At 44.5% G+C, this 20,276-nt stretch overlaps 1 protein-coding gene across 5 annotated transcripts in view; it reads right to left on the reverse strand.

Annotated features, from left to right (window-relative positions):
* Positions 1-20,276, reverse strand: part of Fam178b (family with sequence similarity 178 member B) — a 117,943-nt gene that overhangs the window by 96,634 nt on the left and 1,033 nt on the right. For 2 of the 5 annotated variants that reach the window (XM_031367197.1, XM_031367196.1), the window contains exon 2: positions 8,165-8,263. The exons of the other annotated variants lie outside the window; for them this stretch is intronic. The gene's annotated coding sequence lies outside the window, so the exon portion shown is untranslated. The remainder of the gene's footprint in view (positions 1-8,164; positions 8,264-20,276) is intronic. 5 annotated transcript variants of the gene reach the window in all.

Here is a 20,276-nt window from a genome sequence, read left to right on the forward strand (position 1 = left end):
CCATACATAGACCTGACTCAGGACCAGGCTTGGAAGACCAGGGTGCAGTGAAGGTGGACGGCCAGCAGCTAATGAAAGTCCAGAGCCCAGTGACCTAAGGAAATGAGTTTATAGACATTTGCTTTAAGCCGGCTAGGTTCACACTCAACAACAGTGGAAAAAATTCAAATCATCTGGGCATGGTGGTGCATACCTGTGATCCCAGCACTCAGGAGGTAGAGACAGGCAGACCTCTATAAGTTTAAGGCCAACCTGGTCTACAGAGTGAGTTCTTAGGGCAGTCACAGATACAGAGAGAAACCCTGTCTTGAAAAAAAAATCAAATCTATATAAGTAAAAAATTAATTCTGACAACTAATCAAAAATTAAAATGATTACAATGAATATTGATATGTGAGAAATGATTACTGCTTACACTTAGAATGCCTTATTTGGGGCCAGCAAAGTGCCTCAGCTGGTAAAGGTGTTTGCTACATAAATCTGGAAACCTGAGCCCAACCCTTGGAGCCCAGGTAAAGGTGGAAGAAGAGAATCAATTTCACAAAAATGTCTCTGACCTCTGTACATGAATCTGGGTATGCAAAATGCACACAAGTTCATTTACACAACACACAACAACAACAACAACAACAACAACAATAGATTTAAATGGCTTATTTCTTTTGTTCATTTGTTTCTTTTTTGAAACAGGGTCTCACTATGTAGCTCTCTGGATGTCCTGGACCTCACTCTGTAGACCAGACTGGACCTCACAGAGATCCACCTGCCTCTGCCTCCCAAGTGCTATGTTAAAGCATACATTACTGGCTAAATGGCTTCTTTCTTTTAGGGACCAACCTATCAAGGAAATGTAACCATAAAAAAATGCCTATACCCTGGAACAACATCAATAAAAAGTGATTCAAGAAAGTCCTGGGCAAGGGGTGGGGGATGGTGATGCTGGAGAGATGGCTCAGTGGTTAAAAGCACTGGCTGCTCTTCCAGAGGTCCTGAATTCAATTCCCAGCTATCACATGGTGGCTCACAACCATCTGTAATGGTATCTGATGCCTTCTTCTGGTGTGTCTGAAGATAGCAACAATGTACTCATATACATAAAGTAATATAACTTTAAAAAAAAAATAAAAGAGCTGGGCAGTGGTGGCACACACCTTTAATCCCTGCACTTGGGAGGCAGAGGCAAGAGGATTTCTGAGTTCGAGGCCAGCCTGATCTACAGAGTGAGTTCCAGGACAGCCAGAAAACTCTCTATACCCTGTCTCAAATAAATAAATAAATAAATAAATAAATAAATAAATAAATAAATGCCCTGAGGTATGAGTTATCACAGGCCTATAAGCTGGTAAAAGTCTCAGAACCAACACTTTAAGAACTATGAAGTTGGGGCTGGTGAGATGGCTCAGTGGGTAAGAGCACTGACTGCTCTTCCGAAGGTCCTGAGTTCAAATCCCAGCAACCACATGGTGGCTCACAACCATCCATAATGAGATCTGACTCCCTCTTCAGGAGTGTGTCTGAAGACAGCTACAATGTACTTGCATATAATAAATAAATAAATCTAAAAAAAAAGAACAATGAAGTTTAATAAAAACAAAACAGAACAGTAGCTCCAAGAGTGGCATCCCAGCAGGCCTCCGGTGCTGGGGACCCTCAGCCTTACAGTGGTCAGTACCACAACTCAGGTATTAGCATCCTTGGTCCTTGACAGAAGCTGGTGATACAGCTGTTGGGCTCAGGGGGTCACAAACTCTAGCCTTTGAGGCTTAGGCTTAGCAGCTCTTTTTGTTTTGTTTTGTTTTGTTTGAGACAGGGTTTCTCTGTGTAGCCCTGGCTGTCCTGGAACTCACTCTGTAGACCAGGCTGGCCTCGAACTCAGAAATCTGCCTGCCTCTGCCTCCCAAGTGCTGGGATTAAAGGCGTGCACCACCACTGCCTGGTCTTTATGGTCCTCATTGTCCTCATCTTTACCCCTTTGTTTCTGCTCCCCCCCCCCTTTTTCTGGAACTCTTCAGCTGCCCTCTTGTGGCTGCTGTTGCTATCTTCAAAGCTGTTCTACCGCCACACCCATCCTCTTGTGCTCTTGTGTTACCAGCTTAGCAAACTCTTGTGATAATATCAAAATCGAGATAGCTCAGTGGGGAAAGGCATTTGCCCAGCAAGTCTGATGCAAGCAAGTTCAATTCCTGGAATCCACAGTGGAAGAAGAGAACCAACGCCCAAAGCCATGCATGTATGCGTACGTAGGCCAGAGGCATTTGGCTCCCTGTAGCTGTAGTTATAGGTGTTTGTGAGCCACCTAACATGGTGCTGGGAACCGAACTCCGATACTGTGGAAGAACTCTCTCTTTTTTTTTAATTAGATATTTTCTTTATATGTTGTATGATTTCTCCTTTCCCAGTTTCCCCTCAAAAAAAAAACAACAACCAAAAACAACAAGAACAAACCCCTGTTGCCTTTCCCCTCCCCCTGCTTGCTACCCCACCCTCTCCCACTTATTGGCCCTGGCACTCCCCTACACTGGGGCACAGAACCTGTGAAAGAACTCTTTAACCACTCTTTAACCATCTCTCTAGCAGTGACACCCCCCCCCCACTCCATTACACACCCAAAGCAGTGCACTCCTCAATCCTATCCCTTGGGAGGTGGAAGCAAGGAGGATATGAATCTTATCATTCTTGGCTACACATTGAGTACAAGGCCAGCCTGAGTTATTCTGAGACCCTGTCACACAAAACCAGAACAATTATACCAAAACAAAATAACCTCTAGAACAATAACAACAACAACAAAATTAAAAAATAAGCAAATTAAAAAGACCACTGAGAGAAAATCTGGGCTTAATGCAATAACATTTGGGAGCCAGCGCAGGAGGGTGTCTCCTGGCTGACTCAGAATGGGAGAACAGCCTGCTCATCCCAGTAGAGGGGTCTGCACCAGTCATGGCATCCCCTCATGCAAATGTGAACCAACCACACAGATTTTCTGCTGGGCCCCCTGGAGAAGTGCTCCTCCTCTGGCCAGGGTGAAAGCTTGACTAGAGGGTCACTGAGAAGTTCAGAGGCTTTCATGGCAACCAGTCAAGCAAAAGTTGTTTTGAAACAGTCATGGTTGAGTTAGCATTCTGGAGTTGGGACTACTTCTGCAGCAACCAGCTATGGCTGCACTGAGGCTTACTAAAGATGCATGTGGAACATTCAATGGTGGGCTGGCATGTGGGCACTCATCTGGGTGCTCGGCTCATAGTCCTTGTGCAAGGGTGCAGTACACCAGTGAAGAATCGAAAACTGTCTTTGTGTCACCCTTTCTACTCCCTAACACTGTGCCTGATTCAAAGGAAAGACAAACATTAAAAGGGATTGTGGTGGCTTGAATAGGAATGTCCACATAGACTCCTGTGTTTAAATGCTTGGCCCATGGGAGTCATACTATTAGTGGGTGTGGCCTTGTTGGAAGAAGTGTGTCACTGTGGGGGTGGGCTTTCGGCTTTCCTATGCTCAGGCTCCCCAGTGTGGAAAGAGAGCTTCTTCCTTGCTGCCTTCTGATCAAGATGAAGAATTCTTGGCTCCTCTAGCACCATGTCTGCCTGCATGCTACCATGCTTTCCGCCATGATGATAATGGACTGAACCTCTGAACTGTAAGCCAATTAGATGTTTTCCTTTATGAGTTGCTGGGACCGTAGTGTCTCTTCACAGCAATAAAACCCTAAGAAGTGGTGGCTGGAGCCTACAAATTAGGCTCAATGGGTAAAGTGCTTGCTGAACAAGCATGAAAGGCAGAGTTCAGATCCTTAGCATGCATTTTAAAATCCAGCTGAGGTGGTGCACATCTGGGGAGTTGTGGCCAGCCAGTCTAAACAAAACAGTCAGCTTTTGGATCAGTGAAGAGACCTGGTCTCAAAAAATAAGGCAAGGTTGGGAGATGGCTCAGCAGTTAAAGTGCTGGCTGCAGGCTCATGAAGAATACAATGCTGAAGCAGTTAAGAGCATCGACTGCTCTTCTAGAGGTCCTGAGTTCAGTTCCCAGCAATCACATGGTGACTCACAAACATCTGCAATGGGATCTGATGTCTTCTTCTGGTGTGTCTGAAACAGCTACAGTGTACTCACATACTTAAAATAAATAAATCTTAAAAAAAAAGAGTACAGAGCCCCAGAACCCATTTAAATGCTGAGAGGGTGTGGCTACCCACCTGTAACTACAGTGCTTAGAGGGTGGAGACCAGGGATCCTTGACATTTTCATACACACACACACACACACACACACACACACACACACACACACAGAGAGAGAGAGAGAGAGAGAGAGAGACAGAGAGACAGAGAGAGACAGAGACAGAGACAGAGAGACAGACAGAGACAGAGAGAGACAGAGAGACAGAAGACAAAACAAAACAAAATGTGGAGAAGAGATTGAGGAAGACCTACTGATATCAAATTCTAGCCTCCTTATGCACCTGTTCAGGTAAGCACACTCCCATACATGTAAACACAGGTATACATACACACACAAACAAAATAAAATAAAGGCACACCTATAATAAACTTTTTATTAGCATCAACAGTAATTTTTGTATCTAATAGCACCTACATAACAATCAGCCCATGACCCCATGCTCCAGGGAGAAGTGGGTTGTGCTAAGTTGAAGTTTCAAAAGTTCACACTAAGCCCAGTCTTTCCCTCCCACCCCCACCCCCCACCTTGCCTGTGGATCAGGATGTAGCCCTCTCAGCTTTGGCTCTAGCATCATGCTTGCTTGCATAGTACCATGTTTCTTGCCATGATAATATGCTAACCCTCTGAAACTGTAAACGACATCAAATAATTCTCAAAGAGCTGTGGCTGAGGTTTGTGGTGCCTGTTATACAACCTGGGGCCTCCCACTCGTTACTCTACCATTGAGGTAATTACCAAGCCTTGGTTCATTTTCTGACCCCAGCCACCTGACTATCTGGTCCTGAAAATATTCTCTTGGGCCTTTGTTTCACCTTCTCCTCACTTAGAACTTCTTCAGAGTTGGAGTGGTCTTTGGGGAAGTATTTGTCAAAAGCATTAAGGGCAAATATGCTTGCTCACTGGATGGAGAGAGCAGCAGAGGGAATAAAGTGCTGGGAAAGGAAGCCACATGGAGGAACAGAGCTGATGAGGATCTCCCTGGGGAAGCGCCTCAGAAGACCCTCAGTTTTAACTACTGGATGAAGCTCATAGTGAGGAAGCCACACTTAGGCAGTGGCAGAAGACCTGGCTAGTGAAAGACTCCCGTGGGGAGACCCCCACTCAAATCTCGGAAGGACATGCACCCAAGGAATCATGAGAGACTGTCTTGATGTAAACACATGAGGCAGTTTAATATCGGAGCGCTCTAGATCGACATGTATCTCACGCGGGAGATAGAGGAATCGACCACGAGGCTCAGGGGTTAGGGGTTTATATAGGGAAAAGGTCTGAGGGAATAAAGGAATTGATGTGGCTATACATGATTGGCTATTTCAAAAATCAGCTAGTGTACGTGCAGATCAGGGCGGAAAATTCCTAAGGGTGGTAATCTGAGTCAACAGAGCATCTGGCTGACCTTAAACCATATCTAAGAGGACCAGATGACCCATTACTCAGTTGGGTCGTGCCAGGGCCCACCAGGACATATCTTTGCATGCTTTCTCCTCCACATCTTCCCGGCCTGCTAGTTCCCAGAATGTCCCAACAGCTTGCCTGCCTCTGCCCATCTGGACATGCTCGATCTTGGTCCACTGTGTTTTCCTCAAACCTGCAATTTTCTCATTAGCCAGCACAAGTCTCAAATTTAACTCTTTCACTAGGAGCTGCAGGAGCACCCAAGGGAACAAGCCAGGCCAGTGCCTCTCTCTCCTGCTGCATGTCTCTCCTCTTCCCTCACTTCCTTCCCCTTTTCTTGTTTTGCTTTAAACTCTGGTTGTATAAGGCAATCTCTATTAAATCTCTTTTGAAAGAAAGAAAGAGAGAGAGAGAGAAAGAAAGGAAGGAAGAGAAAGAGAAATGGGGGAGGGAGGAAAGTGAGAGTGTAAGAGAGAAGAAGGGAGGGAAGAGAAAGACAGACAGACAGACAGGGTCTTAGTATACAGCTCTGGCTGGTCTCAAATTCATACCTGCCTCAGCTCCCTGCACTTTCAGCTTTTAAATAATGTAATAATCACTTAGCTAAAGCAACAGAAACAAGTGATCATAACCAATAAAAAATAGTTTCTAGCCAGGCAGTAGTGGCACACGCCTTTAATCCCAGCACTTGGGAGACAGAGGCAGGTGGATTTCTGAGTTTTAGACCAACCTGGGTTACAGAGTGAGTTCCAGGACAGCCAGAGCTATACAGAGGAACCCTGTCTTGAAAAACCAAAAAAAAAAAAAAAAAAAAAAAAAAAAAAAAAAAAAAAAGAGCTGTCAATGTACCTTAATAGTAGAACACTTGCCTAACAATGCAGGAGTCCTTGGCTTCAGTCCCCAATATCCACTGAATTTGTGTGAGTGTGTGTGTGTGTGTGTGTGTGTGTGTGTGTGTGCAAAAGCATAAATGAGGCAATCCAAATAGAATACTATAAAAGAAAGCAGAAAAATAGTGATGGAAGAACAAAGATCTATAGAGAAACAGTGGCAAAGTTTCAGGAACTCTTCCTTTCCAGCAATTGCTTTTTAAAAAAGATTTATTTATTTATATGGAGTATATGTACTTATTTTCAAGTATTCATTTATTATTTGTTTGTTTATTTATTGATATGAGTACACTGTAGTTGCCTTTACACATGAGAAGAGGGCATTAGATCCCACTGCAGATGGCTATGAGCCACCATGTGGTTGCTGGGAATTGAACTCAGGACCTATGGAAGAATAGTCAGTGTTCTGAACTGCTGAGCCATCTCCCCAGCCCCAGCCAGCAATTAATTTAAATGTAAATAAAACCTTTAAGAAATTACTTTATTGTGTGTGCATCTGTCTGCAGATGAGTGTGTCCACAACATACATATGGCAGTCAGAAAACAACTTGTAGCACTTTTTCTACCAATTCCATGTGTGTCCCAGGAATCAATCTCAGGTTTCAGGTTTGGCAGCAAGTACCCTTACCTACTGAGCCATCTCTACAGCAAAAGGTAGAGACTGGCAGCCATGCTTGATAATACATGCCAGAGGCAGAGGCAGGAGAACTGCCAGAACTTCAAGGCTACCTGGTTTACATAGTGAGTTCCAGACCAGACAGGGCTATAAAATGAGAATGCTTAACCAACAACAAAACCCAGCTTAGTAAAGTCACCTCGCTAACCATGGTCAAGGCTGAGAATGAAGCCCATGGTAGAGCACTTGCCTAGCACGCCTCACATCCTAGATTCAATCCCCAGTACTGAAAACAATACATTTAAAAACCCTGTAATCCGCAGGGGCGGTGGTGGCGCATGCCTTAAATCCCAACACTTGGGAGGCAGAGGCAGGCGGATTTCTGAGTTCGAGGCCAGCCTGGTCTACAGAGTGAGTTCCAGGACAGCCAGGGCTACACAGAGAAACCCTGTCTCGAAAAACAAACAAACAAAACAAAACAAAACAAAAAACAAAAAACCAAACAAACAAAAAGACAAAAAAGAACTGATGCCCATAAGCTGTCCTCTGACTTTGAGGTCCTCACAAACACTAAATATATATAAAAATGTAAAAAGAAATATATGCTATGACAAGGATTATAGTTAGAAACAATGTATACAGCATTCTGTAAGATTGCTGGAAATAGACTAGTGTTCTCAGCCAGGTGATGGTGGTACGCGCCTCTGACCTCGGCACTAAGGAGGCAGAAGCAGATGTATCTCTGAGTTCAAAGCCAACGTGGTCTAAGTATTCTCACTAGAAAATATAAGTATGTGTTTTAGTTTCTTTTCTGAAATCGTAATAAACACCATGACCAAACACAACTTGGGGAGGGAAGGGTTTATTTGGTTTCCACTTGCCCTTCACTGTTCATGTAAAATGAAGTCAAGTAGGGCAGGAATCTAGAGGGAGGGGCTGGTGCAGAGGCCACAGACCAAGATAATGACCTAGGTTTGCCTACAGCTCAATCTTATGGAGGCAGATGAGGCTCCCACAGTATCTTGTTAGGTTGATTAAAACCAAAGCAAAGCAAAGCAAAGCAAACCAACCAAACAAACATCTACCTGCTTGCACGATGTCCAAAAGCAACTTGAGGAGGAAAGGATTTATTTCAACTTCCACTTCCAAGTTCCAATCCACCATTAAGGAAATTAGGGCAGGAACTGAAACAGAAACCATACAGGGACACTGCTTGCTGGCTTGTTCCCAAGCTTCTGCTCACCTAGCTTTCTTATATACCTCAGGACCACCTGCCCCACAGATACACCCACAGGCCAGTCTGATGGAGACAAGCCTCCAGTTGAGGTTCCTTCAGGTAACTCAGGTCTGAGTCAAATTAATAACTGCAGTCATCTAGGAGTGTGTAAAGCAATGCTTAAGCTCATTATCATACTTAGCATTGCATAATATAGTACTTCAAAGCCACAGATTGTGCACGATGAGGACATACAGTTTTTGCCAGTTAAAATTAAGGATCTATAACAACTATAAATATTAATTATAGTTATCTAAAAACAGAGCCCTAAAATATATGAAAGAAGCTGACAGAATTGAAGGAAAAAAGACAGGCAATGATAATTAGGGTTTTTATATATTACTACAACTGAGAATGTGGTTTTATGGTAGAGCATTGCTGAGCATGACAGAGGCCCTGGGTTCCATGCCTAGAGCACAAAAGAAAACCATAAGAAAATCAACTATTAGCCAGGCGTTGGTGGCACAAGTCTTTAATCCCAGCACTTGGGAGGCAGAGAGATAGGTGGATTTCTGAGGTGGAAGCCAGCCTGGTCTACAGAGTGAATTCCAGGACATCCAGGGCTACACAGAGAAACCCTGTCTAGAAAAACCAAAAAGAAAAGAAAGTCAATTATAGACAGAAATCAAAAGAAAATAAAGGGTTCCAGAGCCTCATGTCTATAATCTCAGCACTTAGGAGGCTAAAGCAGAAATCTGGTGAGTCTGAAGTCAGCCTGGACTAGACAGTGAATTCCAGCACAGCCTGGGACAAAAGTAAGACACTAACTCAAACCAAAAGAATAAGCTGAGCGGTGATGTCAGATGCCTTTAATCCCAGCACTTGGGAGGCAGAGGCAGGCAGATCTCTGAGTTGGAGGCCACCCTGGTCTTCAGAGTGAGTTCCAGGACAGCCAAAGATACACAGAGAAACCCTGCCTTAAAAACAAACAAAAAAATCAAATGAACAAATGAGAGAGGCAGAGACAGACACTCCAGCATGAAGCATACTGGCAGCTTAGGGGATCCAGCACCCTCTTCCGGCCTCTGGGCATCTGCACTCAGACTGAGGGTTTGAATGACCATGTCTTTTGTGGCTCTGGCATAGACACTTGGCCTCAGTTGGTGGTGCCCTTTAGGGGGGTTTAGGAGGTGTAGCCTCGCTGTAACACTGACTCTGAGAGTTCGTATCTTCTACTTCTGTGCTCTCTCCGCTGTGTTTGCTGTAACAGATGTGATCTTTCTGCTTCTTGCTCCTACCTCCATGTCTGCTGCCAGCTGCCATGCCTGCCATGCTTCCAGCCATGAGGGACTCCTTTATTTTTTGAGATGGAGTCTCTACTTTTGTAACTAACTGTCCTGTAACTTGCTAAAGAACCCCTCTATTAAAATGCCTTGCTTGTGGAGTTTTGGCACAGCAACAGGAAAGGAACACTACATACCTAGTTTAAAATTTTGAGGGAAAGTGTGGGATCTGAACAATATTATAAAGCTGGGTCTAACAAACACTTCCACCTTGTATCAGCTGAATGTATGTAATCCTGAAGAACACAGGGAGTGGGGCATTGTCCATCAGTGAACCATACAAGGCCTTGAATACAGACATCTAAGACAGCATTATTCATAACAGCTAAAAGCAGAAACTGCAGATGCTCATTAGTGGTTGAATGGAGAAATATAATATTAGAGACATAAAGAAATATTGTTCATCAATAAGAAAGGAATGAAATACAGACAAATGCTACAACACAGATGAACCTGTGAAAGAGCCCATTCATAAAAGAGTAAAGATTGTATGAATGACATACACCACCAGAGGCCAATCCTCAGAATAGAAAGTAGGTTAACAACTGTCTCAAGCTGGAGAAAGAAGGGATGTTGGGTGCGGCGGCAAAGGCATGCATGTTCCTTTTTTGGCAGCGATGAAAATGCTTGACGATAGTGGAAAAACAGCACAATTCCTCTGACTACACATCCCGAGCAGGTGGAATGTGCTTCGGGAAGCACACACACTGCAGTGAAGCTCCAGGAAAGTACAGGAAAAGCCTTGTGCAGCACAGTGGTATCTGCCCAGCTACTGCACAGGCTGAGGCAGGAAGGTCCCTTCAATACAGGAGTTTGGAGTTGTCCTTGGCAACACAGTGAGGAAGAAAAAAGAAGAGAGGAGTGAAGAGGAGGGAGGTGGGAGGAGGGAGGTGGGAGAGGAGGGAGAAGAAACCCAGAAAGCAAAAATGTCACTGTTGCTACTCAAGCTGGACTCTTGAAAAGACAAAAGAGGACAATGATGGAGAGACACATCAAACAAAAGTTACTCACATCAGGGCTAGAGAGATGGCTCAGTGGTTAAGAGCACAGTTTTCTGTTCTTACAGAGGCTTAGAGTTCCAATCCCAACACCCACATAGTGGCGAATGAGCACCTGTAAGTACAGTTGCAGGGGTTCTGATATCCTCTTCTGGCCTCCACAAGCACTCATGCAAATGGTACACTGACATACATGGAGGCAAACACCCATACACATAAAAATATTTATTATGAAAGTGGCCGGTGTTGTACTGCTGATAGAGAGGCAAAGTCTCTGGAAACTCCTTCCAAGTGGCCATGTCTCTTGAGGTCTCCCAAGTGTGGGACAGAAGTCATAAAACTTCTCTTTAAAAAGACAGTTTATTTTATTTGAGGATTTTAAAGTAGCAAGCAAGTGTGCAACATCTGCTGAAGACAGGGAGCGGCTACTGAGATGATAAATCAAATACAAAAAGGAACGGCTGATGAGAGGATGAGAGGAATTCCATGTGGTCGGCTGCATGCAGCAGGGAGGGAGGGAGGGCGGGCATTTTCTCCTTTTTAGATCCATTTCTTTTCTGAGCACAAGTGCTGTCTGTGTCACCCTGACAGTGCAGAGCTGCTAAGTTTAGGCCAAATAATACCAGCCTTTGTTCTGTCCACTCGAGTTTGCTGTTCCCATTTCGGCTGTTCCTCAAGATTACCCAGGGGTTCTGCAAGTTCAGCAGTGCTCCACCCCCGGAACTGGTGGCGGGCTGGAGGTGGGGGTGATCCCAAATGTGGATCAGAGGAGAAAATGTGTCACTACTGACTGAAAAAAATTACATGACACCCAGCCCCTCTTCACCCTCACAAAGAGGCTTGTGTGTCTTGACCACATTGATGAGCTTGAGTCACTCAGCACACAGATGAAGAGTCTCTGTGCCAGGCACCCAGCCTAGGGCCTGGCTCAGAAAAGATTCTCGGAAAGTTAGGGGCCATTGTTCGCTAACGAGCAATGCACTAAACACAGAGCACAGATGCAGACCCAGTAATTACTGTACGATATACATACAGACAAGTATACTCAAGTGAGAATAGAACAAAGACACTGTTAATTAAAATATTACTGTGTGTGCACCAAGAGTGTGTATGTACTATGTGTGAAGTGAGATGACAACTTGTGGAGTCTTTTCTTCCACCCTGTAGGTCCCAGTACCTGTTTTACTTAGGGTTCTCTACAGGGACAAAACTTATAGAATGAATATGTAGATAATGGCTTACAGGCTATATTCCAGCTAATCCAACACTGGTTGTCTCTATCAACAGAAGGTCTAAGAATCCAGTAGTTATTCAGTCACAAGGCTGGATGTCTCAGGTGGTCTTCAGTTTACCCCAAAACCCAGAAAAAGTAGGTGCTGTTGCCAGTAAAGGAATGGACTTGCCAGCAAGAGAGAGCAAGCAGGCAAAGAGCAATCTTCCTTCTCCCATACCCTTATATAGGCTGCCCTCAGAAGTTGTGGTCCAGAGTAAAGGTGGATCTTCCCTCCTCAAAAGATCCAGATTAAAAGTTTAAATGACTTAATTAAGAAAAAAATCCCTCTCTAGACTAGCACTCACTGAGCCTCAGGATGTTCTCAGCTCAGGACACAACCACAGATCCAGTCCAGCACAGTATGGAACCAAGGGCTCACCTTCCAGGTTCGAGTATGGCTGCCCCATCAAGCTCTCCCTCCCTTCCTCACATTCAAAAGGGAATTCCTGGTGCTAGTGTTTTAGAATGTCCCTCAGGGGACACCCTTTTAGTATCTCAAACATAGGTGTGCTAACCACTGCTTCTCTTAATTCTCTTAAAGACACTGAGGAAAGAAAACACGAATATTTGTACAAACATTCTTGACAAAATATGACAGAAGTACTCATGTTAACTATAATCTTCATTTCTACAACTTGTCACATGATCTTAGCTGGTATTTGTAACTATCTTCCTCTACTACCGTTTATACTTCCTTCACCCCCAGTAAGTACCTCAGCAGGTCTTGGACTTTTTCCTAGAGGATTGACCCACACCTTCATCCATGAAGGGTCTGTGCCCTTTGCCATCGGCCTGGATTAGGCTGTTGTAGTTTCCCATGTACTTTCCTGTCAGGCCATGGAAGCACCAAGAGACACCCTAAAGGACCTTCTGCACTCCAATCTCTCTTACCTACATGCAGAGAAGCAATCCAATTTTCCCTTGGTGATCTGCATCAATCACCCCTCCTCTTATCCCGTTGGCTTAAGGGCATCAAAGTCCACAGTGGTGGGGGAAGGGGAGGTCGGGATTTATGTCTTTAATCCCAACTCTTGGAAAGCAGAGGCAGGCAGATCTCAGAGTTTTGGGCCAGACATGTCGCAAAGGCTACAAGAGAATCTTGAAAAAACAAACAAGTCCACAGTGGCCAACAGAATATTTATCGTGGCTCCTGAGAGGAGCATTCTCTACTCTGGGACTAAATATACTAGGTCAGCAGAACTTAAGGTCACAGGAAAAGGAAACAAAATTTCCCCTAGTCAGTCACTAGGGTGATAGTGAGTGGAACTATTCCCTTTTCCACCCTTTGACTCCTGACTACACGAGAAACTGCACCATATGTCCGATATATGGACAATGATTGAAAGGATATACTGACTTCTGGAGAACCCTGTCCTACCCTTCCAGGATGCTTCCACTTAATTAGCTCTGTAACTTTGTCTTCAAAAGGCCATTCCATCTTTCTATCAGACGGCGGGGAACACGGTAAGACCAGTGGAAGCCATGATCATGGGTCTGGCTGTGAAGTGAGTTTTTTCGGACAGAAGTGATACAATGTGGAATGCCAAGACGGTGGATAAGGCATTCTGCAAATCCATGGATGGTGGTTTTGGCAGAAACATTATGCTCAGGAAAGGCAAATCCATAACCAGAACAAGTATCTACTCCAGTAAGGACAAAGTGTTATCCTTTCCATGAAGGCAGTGGTCCATGTAGTCAACCTGCCACCAGGTTTCTGGCTGGTCACCCCTGGGGAATGGTGCCATACCTGGGGCTCAGTGTTAGTCTCTGCTGGTGACAGATATGGCACTCAACAGCAGCTGTGGCCAGATCAGCCTTGGTGACTGGAAGTTCGTGTTGTCTAGCCCATGTATAACCTCCATTGCTGCTACTGTGGCCACTGTGTTCATAGGTCCATGAGGTAATGACAGGGATGGCTAAGGAAAGAGGTTAACTGTCCACAGAAAGAGCCATCCTATCTACTTGATTACTGAAGTCAACTTCTGATGAGCATTTATGCAGGACACATTATGTATCATGTATCTTCACATCCTCTGCCCACTTGAAAATCTATTCACATGCTTCTTCCTCAGATGTTTTTCTCACCAATTATTCAACTGTGATCTTTCCAAGTCCTTGACCATTCAGCCAGCCCATTGGTTCAGTGAACAATTGCACATCTGGCCATTTCTCCTTCCAAACAAAGTGTATGACCATGTGTACTGCTTTAAGTTCTGCTCTCTGTGAAGATCTCCCTTTGTCAGGATCTTTCAGGGTTGTCCTGGAAAGGGGTTGTAATGCTTCCGCTGTCTACTTCTGGGTGCTGTCTGCATAATGTGCAGAACCATCAGTAAACCAGGTCTGAGTAGTCTCTAAGTCAACCAATCATAGGGCACACCCCATGAAGTTCTAAGAGCGTGGTTGGCAGCAGTCTGCACTGTAGCAAAAGTAGAAAGCACAGGCATTCAGGCAACTTTAAGTAACTTGCCTTTAGGACCTGCTTGGGCTCAATCATGTATATGCCACTTCAGTTTGATTTCTGTGTATATCCTACTTTATGACTTTGGGAGTCAGATAATACCTAGCTCATGATGGGTAGTTCAGGTTGCATAGTAACTTGGTGTCCCATTGTCAAACATTCTGTTTCCACTAAGGCCCAACAGCAGGCCAAGAGATGTTTTTCAAAGGGAGAATAGTTTTCTGCAGATGATGGTAGAACCTTGCTCCAAATCCCAAAGTTCTCTTCTGTGATTCGCCTATAGGGGCCTGCCAGAGATTCCAAACAGCATCCCTATCTGTCACTGACATCTCAAATACCATCAAGTCTGCTGGATCATCCCATCCAAGAGGCAGAGTAGCTTGTGAGGCAGCCTAGACCTGTTGAAGAGCCTTTTCCTATCCCAGGCCCCACTCAAAGCTAGCAGCTTTCCGAGTCACTTGGTAAATGGGCCTGAGTAGCACACCCAGGTGAGGATTTGCTGTCTCCAGAATCCAAACAGACTCACTAAATGTTGTGCTTCTTTCTTGATGAGTAGGAGGGGCCAGGTGCAATAGCTTATCTTTCACCTTAGAAGGAATATCTCTGCATGCCCCACACCACTGGACTCCTAAGAATTTCACTGAGGTAGATGATGCTTGACTTTTGGTTGGATTTATTTCCCATCCTCTGATATGCACTATGTGTTACCACATGCTGGTGCCCTCTCAGCATTTTGCATCTTACAGGACTGGTGAAGGGCATATTTTCTGGGCCTTCCCATTGTGGAGGATTAGGTTTTACACAGCATACCCACTCTGGCATTGCAATTTCCCTGAGCCTTAACATTCATGAACATTAAGCCAAAGAAAATCAGACATCTTCAACTCCTTTTTTTTTTTTTAAGTTTTTAAATTAATTTATTATTTATTTATTATAAGTACACTGTAGCTGTCTTCAGACACAACAGAAGAGGGCATCAGATCTCATTACGGGTGGTTGTGAGCCACATGTGGTTGCTGGGATTTGAACCCATGACCTTTGGAAGAGCAATTGGTGCTCTTACCCGCTGAGGCATCTCACCAGCCCCTCTCCAACTCCTTTTTAGTAGGCCATCTTTTAACAAAAATGCTTAGGTCAATATTTCAAACAAACTTCAGACCTTTTTTTTAAATCCTGGATGAGCTTCCATATTAAACCTAGAATCTTCACTCAGAGAGCCCATATTAATAAACTCAGCCTGATCCAGTTTTATGTTCCTTCCACCATTATTCCACACCCTTAGAATCTGTCCCCACACATATCCCCCTGACTTCTGCTTGAATGGATTAGCAAACTCATTACTTTTTTAGAAGTATAGCACACTCCTCAAGGATCATACTTTCTAGCTCTCCTTTAGAAGCCTGCTTAGCTTGAGTTTGGTTGGACACTACTGATGAGCTCTGAGGGATTAATTTCTCAGTCAAAAGCAAAAAGGGGTGGAGGTGGGAGTAAAATCTGCTAAGGGTGTCCTTTATACGGCTCCCTACAGAAGTGTGGCCCAGGTTAAAGGCAGATCTTCCTACCTCAAAAGATCCAGATTAAAAGTGGGTCTTCACACTTCAGACCATGTTTTTAAAAAATGTATGTGAGTACACTGTAGCTGTCTTCAGACACACCAATAGAGGGCATCGGATCCAATTTCAGATGGTTGTAAGCTACCATGTAGTTGCTGGGAATTGAACTCAGGACCTCTGGAAGAGCAGTGAGTGCTCTTAACCACTGAGCCATCTCTCCAGCCTCTAACTTCAAACCATTTAACTAAGAAAAAAATCCCTCACAAGTGTATACAGTAGCTTGGGTTTTAGTTAATTTCAGACATAGGAAAGTTGACAACCAGAAATAGCCATTGCAATATCTAACTCAGGCCATCTGGCTTGATGGCAAGTACCTTTATGCACTGAGCCATCTCACCAGACCAAAATACCCAACATTTTTTACCTTAGAAAGATTTCTTGTTCTGTAGTCAATAATGTCCCACCAAGAAAACACCCATTAGCTTGAATACTGACAATTTATTTTGCCTATTCTGGAACTTGACACAAATATACAATCATTCATTTTTTTTAAATTTACTTACTATATATAAATATTATATATACATTATATGTATCGTATTATATAAATATTATATATACATATGTATATGATTTTTTGAGACAGCATTTCTCTGTATAGCCTTGTCTGTCCTGGAACTCACTCTGTAGACTGGGCTGGCCTCCAATTCGGAGATCTGCCTGCCTCTGTCTTCTCTGGGCATGTGCCACCACACACAGTTTCAACACACATTTTATCTTCTTCATGCCCAACTGCACTTTACTCAGCATCATACATACATGGGACTCATCCATGTTGCTGCGTGAGGTGCTGGCTCACTTGTCTTCACCACATGGCATTTTATCATAGGAACACCTCACAGCTTACTGAGCTGCTGCAGTGCCCTTCCTCCATCTAGAGCACTGAAAGCCCCTCTCTACTGAAATTCTCAAATGCTTCTTTGGGGGCGAAAGCACTTACTTCTGTCCCAAATTCACCAGATCATACAAAATTTTGATATTATCGTACCATAAAAGGCACTTTCTCATCTCACATGTATAACTTTTTTCCTTCCTTCCTTCCTTCTTTCCTTCCTTCCTCCCTTTTTGGTTTTTTGAGACAGAGTTTCTTCATGTAGCCTTGGCTTTCCTGGAATCCACTCTGTAGACCAGGCTGGCCTCAAACTCACAGAAATCCACCTACCTGGGTAGGTAGGTGCCTCCCAAGAGCTGGGATGAAAGGCATGCACCACCACACCCAGCTCTTGATCTATTTTTTATTTGGAAATAATTCCAGACTTGACTCAAGTTCCATATAGTAAAAAGATTTAGCCAGTCATCAAAATTCCCCAAATGTCCACATTTTTTATACTCTATCAGTACTTTCTTTAGCCTCTACCTACACACATGTACACATGGCTACTACTTTTGCTAGTATAGACTTTGCCAGCCAGGAGTGCAGGCCTTTAATCCCAGCACCTGGGAAGCAGAGGCAGGCTAAGCTCTGAATTTGAGGCTAGCCTGGTCTACAGAGTGAGTCCCAGGGAAGCCAGGGCCATAAAGAGAAACCCTGTCTGGAAAAACAAAAAGGCAGACTTTGCCTCTGTGCCTTCTTCCTGCTGTGGCCTCCTGAGTGCTGGGATCTTGGGTCTGCCACCATACCTGACTAAATACCTCATTTTCATACAATCTGAGTTCTGGTGAGTCATCCTAGATGTAGGTTACCAGTTAGGGTCTGTGTGGGGGTCCTGTGGGGTTGAGACTCAGGCTGTATGCTCTGGGCAGCTTTCCGTGCACCTTGTCAAGAAGGCACACACACAGTGCCTGTTTGTCCTGTTATGGCTGTTGCTAACTTCAGTCACTGGGCCATGGTGGACCAAGATGTTTCTGTGCTGCCACTCCACAGTTTTCTTATAACTCTCAGACCTTCCCAGAAAGATGCCCTGAGGCAATATAAACATCCCATTTCCTGCCATACTTTCTCTTCCCAGTTCCAGCATCCACTGATGATCCTTGCCCGGAAAGATTTTCATTGCGGTGCTTGAAAACTAGTTTTGTTTATTTTTTTTTTAAAATAAATTTTAGTACTTCGAAGAAATCAAACTCAAACTGAAGACCAAGTAAAATCTACAAGTAAAACATACCCAGGGCTGGCAAAATGGCTCTGGAGGTGAGCGTGCTTTGTTGCCAAGCACGAGTTCAGTTGGATTGTTGGAAATTTACCTGTAGTAGGAGAGAACTGGCTCCCGAACTTTGTTTTCTGACCTCCACATACACATTATGGTACAACATACGTGACCTCTACATATACATTTGTCTGCCCACAAATATACATACACATACAGAATAAATAACTGTAAAGCAAAGTAAAATTAAAATGATTTCCCAAAGTTTTTCTCAAAGATGAAAAAGCAAAGCTGGCCCTGATACCACACGCCTTAACCCAGTACTCGGGAGGCAGAGGCAGATAGATCTTTGTGAGTTTGAGGCCAGCCTGGTCTACATATCTACACATGGAGTTCTAGGACAGCAGGGGCTACATAAAAAAGACCCTGTTTAAACAAAACAAAGCAAAAAGGCATGAAAAAGCAAAGTCAGTGACCTGGCGAGGGGTGGCAGAGGGGTGACTTCATCTGAGAGCCTGGGAGAGTCCAGAGGTGAGAAAGGCAATGTCCATACACACTGCTGCAATGTTAGCTGTGTTTTACATGCTAGAAGAATCTAATTTTAGAAGGAGTTGAAAAGTCATCCTGGAGTGGGCCCAGCAGTCAAATGCGCAGACCACAAGGCCTCCTGGTGTCTAGCCTATCTTTTCTTAGGTCACCAGGAGATTCTTACTCGGCCCTGCAGGCTTGGTACCTGCCCAACTGTCTAAACATACCACCTGCCACAGACAACCCGTGGTGTTGGCTGGTAACTCTGGTATCCTGTAGCTTAATTAGTGAACCTCACTGGGAGCACAATCGTTAAGCCAGCTTACAGTACAGTAGTAAGTAGACTGAATCCCCAAAGCTCATCTGGCAAGCTAACTTAGAAACAAAAGAAATAGGGCTGGAGAGATGGCACAGCAGTAGAGAGCTCCAACTGCTCCTCAGAGAACCCGAGTTCCATTCCTGTCATCCGTATCAGACATCAGACAGTTCACAACTGCTTGTAACTCTGGGTTCAAGGGGCCCTTCACCACTTCTGGCCTCTGTGGGTACCTGCTAATATATGTACATAACCCCCGACACCTAGCCCTCTCTTTCCCTCCCCCGCCTCCCCACAAACACACAGGGTGGCATGCGAGGGAAAGACCAACTCCAGGTAAGCTCAGAGTACTAGTAACTCATAAAGCAGCTGCAGCAACATAAGTTTGAGACCCAGGGCCAGGGACTGCGGCTTGCTGGGCAGCTAAATCTGGCTGCTTTAACCTTTCACTCGAAGACATCTGTCTATCCACAAAAGATCATACACACATTATACATGCCTATTTTCAGAGCCCACCCTTTGGCTCACATTTCTTAACTACATAAATATTTCCAAAGTCAGTCAGTCCAAGGATCTTGGAATCCATTCTGACAGCAGCTCACTCTTTCTCTCCAGTCTCCAAATCGGAAACCTGAAATCACTCAATCAACAAAGCAGTTAACAGAGATGCTAATGACGTCAAGGACACCGGTGACTTTCAAGCCACAAAGACATGATGACAAGAGAAGACATGATGACAAGAGAAGACGTGATGACAAGCGAAGACGTGATGACAAAGGGAAGACCCTACCCTAGCAATGATAGGACCCAAGTTCAGAGCTGTCTCCATGTGAACAAACACACATCTTAGAATCAGAAAGAGGTGAGTTGTTAGGTGTCCAGGCTAGAACACAGGAGGAGACAAAGGTCTCCATGGTCAAACAGAAAGAATAAGACCTAGCCTCTAGCTGGGCGGTGGTGGCGCAAGCCTTTAATCCCAGCACTTGGGAGGCAGAGGCAGGTGCATTTCTAAGTTTGAGGCCAGCCTGGTCCTACAGAGTGAGTTCCAAGACAGCCAGGGCTATACAGAGAAACCTTGTCTCGAAAACGACAACAAAACAAAACAAAACAACAAAAAAGACCTAGCCTCTACTTTTTTTCTCTTTTCCTTCCCAAATCCCTCATCACTCAGCCACCCAAGTCCTAGCCCCCTGCTTCACTCAATGACCTCAAGCCCCCTGGTTAGTGTGGCACCATGCCCAGCAGGAAGGCCACCACGCCCTCCTGAGTTAGGGTTTTTTTTTGTTTTGTTTTGTTTTTCCAAAGTCACACACATCCAAGGCTCTCTCCACTCTCCATCTCGGTCTCATGGTGCATTTTCAACATGTG

The sequence above is a fragment of the Mastomys coucha genome, unplaced genomic scaffold, assembly GCF_008632895.1.
Source record: "Mastomys coucha isolate ucsf_1 unplaced genomic scaffold, UCSF_Mcou_1 pScaffold14, whole genome shotgun sequence".
Classification (NCBI taxonomy): domain Eukaryota; kingdom Metazoa; phylum Chordata; class Mammalia; order Rodentia; family Muridae; genus Mastomys; species Mastomys coucha.